We start from the raw sequence: 5,839 nt of genomic DNA, 5'->3' as shown, positions 1-5,839 counted from the left end.
CGTGTATCCCTCAATATAATGCACTGAGAGGGTACTTTAGCTCTGTGGTATTCTTCCCCCGAATCCGTAATCCAGTCTAATGATGAGAAAATATCAGATGAACCCAAACAGAGGGACGTTCTACAAATATCTGACTCACACTCTCCTAGGGTGTCAAGCACATGGGAACAAGGAAAGATTGAGAAACTGTCACAAATTGGAGGAGAAGGTATGATAACTAAATGGAGTGTGGGATCCTGAATTCCATCCTGGAACAGAAAAAGATGTACATGAATAAACTGCTGAAATGTAAATAAAACAATGGTTTTGTTTTAAAAACAAAACCAAACACCTTCCAGTGCCTAAACAGCAAAGTACAAACTCCTGGGCCGGCCACACAAGACCCTCTGAACGCAACGCAGATGCCTCTTCTGCCTCCCCTGCCCCTTCGCACTTCTCTTTCTGCTCCCACTAGAGCGATGGCCCCAAGGGGCCTGAGCCAGTTGCACCTTCTCATTTCTTATTTCGCCCTCTGCCCAGAGTGCCTTCTCCCTCTGCTCCACACGGCTCCTCATCTGTTTCCCTGATAATTGTCTTTTTCAAGTTCAATCCAAACATTTCTTCTCTGGCAAGTTTTGTTTCTGACCACCCCTGCACTCCAGTGCTTGGTCTTTCCTCACTGCCGTCTTTCACTTTCAGTGGTACCAGGAACACCATAGCTATCTCATTCGAATCTGTAGCACTTTGAAAGTGTTAGTCATTCAGTCATATCCAACTCTTTGAGACACCTGCCAGTCTTCTCTGTCCATGGAATTCTCTAGGCAAGAATACTGGAGTGGGTTGCCATTCCCTTCTCCAGGGGATCTTCCCATCCCAGGGATCAAACCCAGGTCTTCTGCATTGCACGCGGACTCCTGCATTGCAGGCAGATTCTTTACAGTCTGAGCCATCAACACTGTCGTGCATCTCTTTAAATGACTTGTATCTTTCTCTGCTAGATAATAAAGTTCTTGAGGGAAGCCTGGTCTTATTGATCTTTTATAGCATCAGAGGTTAGCACATGCTCTATACATATTAAATGAATTAATGAATGAATAAATAAATGAATTAATGAATAAATGAGTAATGAAAAAACCCACACTAGGAATCTGTTGGCTAGAAATAAAAAATGTGTAAATTCATCTCAGCTATACAGACATGTTTGAAGAAAATTTTCACTCAAAATTTCAAAGTGCTTTGTAGGAATTCATAAAGCAACTTTTTTCCCACAGAATAATATGCTTATCATAAAGCAACTCTTAAAACACATCTTGAGGTCAGCAGACATCCTGGTCAGTAGAGAGCCAAAGCCTTCCACCAACGAGCTTATGTCATGGAAAACCCAGGTTCTGGACCTCCCCTCTGGACACTCTTGATCCCAGTGACTTGGTCAGCTCAATTAAAACAGCCCCACACAGAGCCACATGGGTCCTCTTTCAAATGCATGGCCTTTGTTTCAGTCAAAACTGAACTTTGAAGTTATATACCTTTCAAAACTCACCCAGGTCAACCAAGTTGTTTCCTATCACACTTGAAAAGCAAAAACTCTTTTTCTGTGGCATCTTTCACCAAACTCCTCATATGAACTTTTAATTCAACACCATTTACCTGGGCATCTCTATAAATTTTGTATTCATTCTCCCAGGATAGTATCTGAAGTCAGGCAAGGTTTCTGCAGAGATGAAAATCACTAAGTGTATGTCAGACTGGAAAGAAGATAAGATTCTCTGATGTGATTATAACCAATAGATTTACCTATTAAGTATCTACTGCATCTGCACATATAAAGCATTGTGCTAAAACTATGGTAGCTGGGCAAAGGTTTAACATATTGTCTCTGCCATGAAAGGACGAGAGATCCAGAGATGAACACCATCCACTTTAATACATGACTAGCACTACAAAAAATATGGATAAACTTCAACATCAAAGATCCCCATCTCCCCCTTCCCAGAGGATGCTTAACAAGAAAGCTAGGTCCAGGGCACCATCTTGATTGACTGTAGGAAAGGTCAACAACAATAGTTCTTGCCTATGACAAGGACTCAGAACTTAAAATGTGTCCCCCAGCTTCAGTCTGGCATCAAATAACTGGTTTTCCAATCCACTTCTCTCCCACCACCTTAGAAACAGGGAGCTCTTCTCTCATTGGCTAATTTCCTTAGAATGTAGGCAGAGGAGAGGATGACTGGTTACTACTAATATTTGCTCAACTACCTTCTGCTTTATTGACTACAGATTGAAAGCCTTTGACTGTGTGGATCACAACAAACTGTGGAATATTCTTCAAGAGATGGGAATACCACACCACCTTACCTGCCTCCTGAGAAATTTGTATGCAGGTCAAGAAACAACAGTTAGAACCAGACATGGAACAACAGACTGGTTCCAAATCGGGAAAGGCATACATCAAGGCTGTATATTGTCACTCTACTTGCTTAACTTATATGCAGAGGACATCATGTGAAATGCTGGACTGGATGAAGCCCATGCTGGTATCAAGATTGCCAGGAGAAATATCAATAACCTCAGATATTCAGACGATACCACCCTTATGGTAGAAAGTGAAGAACTGAAGAGCCTCTTAATGAAAATGAAAGAAGAGAGTGGAAAAGCTGCCTTAAAACTCAACATTCAGAAAAATGAAGATCATGGCATCTGGTCCCATCACTCCATGGCAATAGATGGGGAAACAATGGAAACAGTAACAGACTTTATTTTCTTGGGCTCCCAAATCACTGCAGATGGTAACTGCAGCCATGAAATTAAAAGATGCTTGCTCCTTGGAAGAAAAGCTATGACCAACATAGACAGCATATTAAAAAGCAGAGACATTACTTTGCCAACAAAGCTACACCTAGTCAAAGCTATGGTTTTCCCAGTAGTCATGTATGGATGTGAGAGTTGGACCATAAAGAAAGCTGAGCACCAAAGAATCAATGCTTTTGAACTGTGATGTTGGAGAAGACTCTAGAGATTCCCTTGGACTACAAGGAGATCAAACCAGTCAATCCTAAAGGAAATCAGTCCTGAATATTCATTGGAAGTACTGATGCTGAAGCTGAGACTCCAATACTTTGGCCACCTGATGGGAAGAACTGTCTCCTTGGAAAAGACCCTGATGCTGGAAAAGATTGAAGGCAAGAGGAGAAGGGGACAACAAAGGATGAGATGGTTGGATGGCATCACTGATTCAATGGACATGAATTTGAGCAAGCTCCAGGAGATGTGAAGGACAAAGAAGCCTGGTGTGCTGCAGTCCATGGGGTTGCAAAGAGTCGGACACAACTGAGCAACTGAACTAAACTAAACTGAACAGCTACCTTATCTAACTTAGGAGGAAAAAAGTTTAATAAATCGGAACAATCTTCCAGTTGGATCAACTCCATTCCTGTAATCACTATTACAAAGTTATCTTTTGACTCAAGAAGTCTTTTGAACCAATACATGATCACTGTCTACTGTCTGAATTGTCAATTTAATGATCCTGACATCTGTCTTATCCAAATAGAAGAGAAAGAAATACACATGGAAAGGGAGTTTTTTCCAGGAAAGCAATAGAGAAGTTGAGACTTCAGTTTAGCTTTGAAGAGCTAATAGAATTAAAATGGAGCTCAGAAGAACATATATTCCAGGCAGGCAGAGCAAAGACAGAGGCAGGAATGCTTAGGATGCGTTCAGTTTACTCCTAGTCTTGCTGAAGCAGAGCTGTGTGTCAGAGCAATGGGAGAGGTAGTTAGAAAGTCAGGTTGATGGTAAATGTGAAAGGTCTGCAGTGTCAGGAAGGAGATATTCCTCTGTAGATGTGGGGGCGGAGGAGTGGGAGTCACTTATGATCTGTGTTCAGAGGATGTATATTTTGGGAGTAACATCTTAGGAGACAAAAATATGCTAACTGGATTAGTGAAGCCCCTAGTCATGTGTGCACGCTAAGTTGCTTCAGTCGTGTCCGACTCTTTGCAACACTATGGACCATAGCCCACCAGGCTCCTCTGTTCATGAGATTCTCTAGGCAAGGACACTGGAGTGGGTCCCCGTGCCCTCCTCCAGGGGATCTTCCCGACCCAGGCATTGAAACTGCATCTCTTACATCCACCTGCTTTGGCAGGTGGGTTCTTTACCACCAGTGCCACCTGGGAACCCTGAAGACCCTAGAGGCCAGAGGAAAGTCGTAGAGACCTTATCTTAAGAATAGTTGAAATAGAAAGGTATGTGAAAGGTATGTGAAAAACTCCTGTGAATGAAAAATCAACAGGACCGAAAACTGGGGGTGGAGAGGAAAGAAACAAGGCGACTCTCAAAATAACACGCAGAATAGCCATGCAGTCTAAAGAGAAGACTCAAGACTCTGAAGCCAACGGCCTGGGTTCGAATTCTGTCTCTCACACTTACTCACTGTGAAATTGTACCTCAATTTCATCATTCATAACATGAAGGTGATAATAACATCTACCTCATAAGGTTGCTGTGATATTAACTGAACTGAAATACGTAAAACATTTAGAATAGTACCTGGTACCCAGGAAACAGTGGCACATTTAGATGCTGTTGTTGGTGCTGTGGTTATTACAGAAATATGAAGACTATTAGCAAAAGGGATAAAAACTAAATCCCTTCAGAAATTGCTCTGGGGAGAATAGAAAGGTAAACTTGGAACTGGAATATATTACAGTAAGTTGTTTTTACCATTTAATGGTGAGTCATATTTGCCATTAGGGTATGAAGTCCCCCTTTCATCTGCCTTACCCTCAACTACATATTTCCCCAGCTACCCTCATGTGTCCAGGCCTCCTAACAGATGCACCCCAAAGTCTCCAACCTTGGTTTTTTTTAATGGAAATGAAGTTTCACTGGGGATACTTACTGGTTGAAAGGGGATTTTAAAATCATTTTTAAATAGAGAAGTATCGCTCTGAATGCAGAAGCCTCCAAGAGAGACACCTTCCAGAGGACATTGCTCTGAATATTATATAACCAGGGCATCTAAGGATGAAAATCAATCCCAGGAACATGTGCCCCTCACCCTGCCCCAGACAAGGGCATTGCCAAAGCTCTCTGTCACCATTTTCCCAACTGCAAACCAAGGCTAAAAATATTACTCTAATAGGAACTGTACTTGTTTGAGAGAAAAGAAACAAGGGAAAAGGAGTAAATAATAAAAAAAGAGAGAGAGAGAACACATAGGGAGTGGTGGGTTGCAGCTCCTAAATACTTATTACAAGGAAGAAATTGGGAATTAAGAACCTGTCCTTGGTCTTTTCTCCACAACTGAGCCACGACTGGACTTGGAACAAATTTCTCAGTCTTTACTTGTCTTCCCTGGTGGCTCAGAGGATAAAGCATCTGCCTGCAATGCAGGAGACCCAGGTTCGATCCCTGGGTTGGGAAGATCCTCTGGAGAAGGAAATGGCAACCCACTCCAGTATTCTTGCCTTGAGAATCCCAAGGACAGAGGAGCCTGGCAGGCTACAGTCCACAGGGTAGCAAAGAGCTGGACACGACTGAGCGACTTCACTTTCACTTTCACTTACTTGACTTAGTTTACCCTGGATTGTTGGGAAGACCTCCCAACAATTAGGAAGTTGTGAGACTTCCCCAATGTCTGATCCTCTGCGTTCCTTAAAGTGAAAGGCAAGTTGGGTAAAAGCATCATTTTCATTCATCCAGTTTTCATTTTCTTAATACAGCAGTGATGAAAGTGAAGTGAAAGTGTCAGTTGCTCAGTCTTGTCCAACTCTTTGCCACCCCATGGACTGTAGCCCACAAGGCTCCTCTATCCATGAAATTCTCCACGCAAGCATACTGGAGTAGGTAGCCATTT

At 42.4% G+C, this 5,839-nt stretch overlaps 1 non-coding gene across 1 annotated transcript; it reads left to right on the top strand.

Moving 5' to 3' along the window:
* The first annotated feature begins 5,334 nt into the window (after positions 1-5,334).
* TRNAC-GCA (transfer RNA cysteine (anticodon GCA)) lies at positions 5,335-5,406 on the top strand. The gene has a single exon. It is a non-coding gene; the product is annotated as a tRNA-Cys (tRNA).
* Positions 5,407-5,839: the final 433 nt, after the last annotated feature.

Source organism: Bos indicus, chromosome 24 (assembly GCF_029378745.1).
Source record: "Bos indicus isolate NIAB-ARS_2022 breed Sahiwal x Tharparkar chromosome 24, NIAB-ARS_B.indTharparkar_mat_pri_1.0, whole genome shotgun sequence".
Classification (NCBI taxonomy): domain Eukaryota; kingdom Metazoa; phylum Chordata; class Mammalia; order Artiodactyla; family Bovidae; genus Bos; species Bos indicus.
This window is presented reverse-complemented; position numbering and strand designations above follow the sequence as displayed.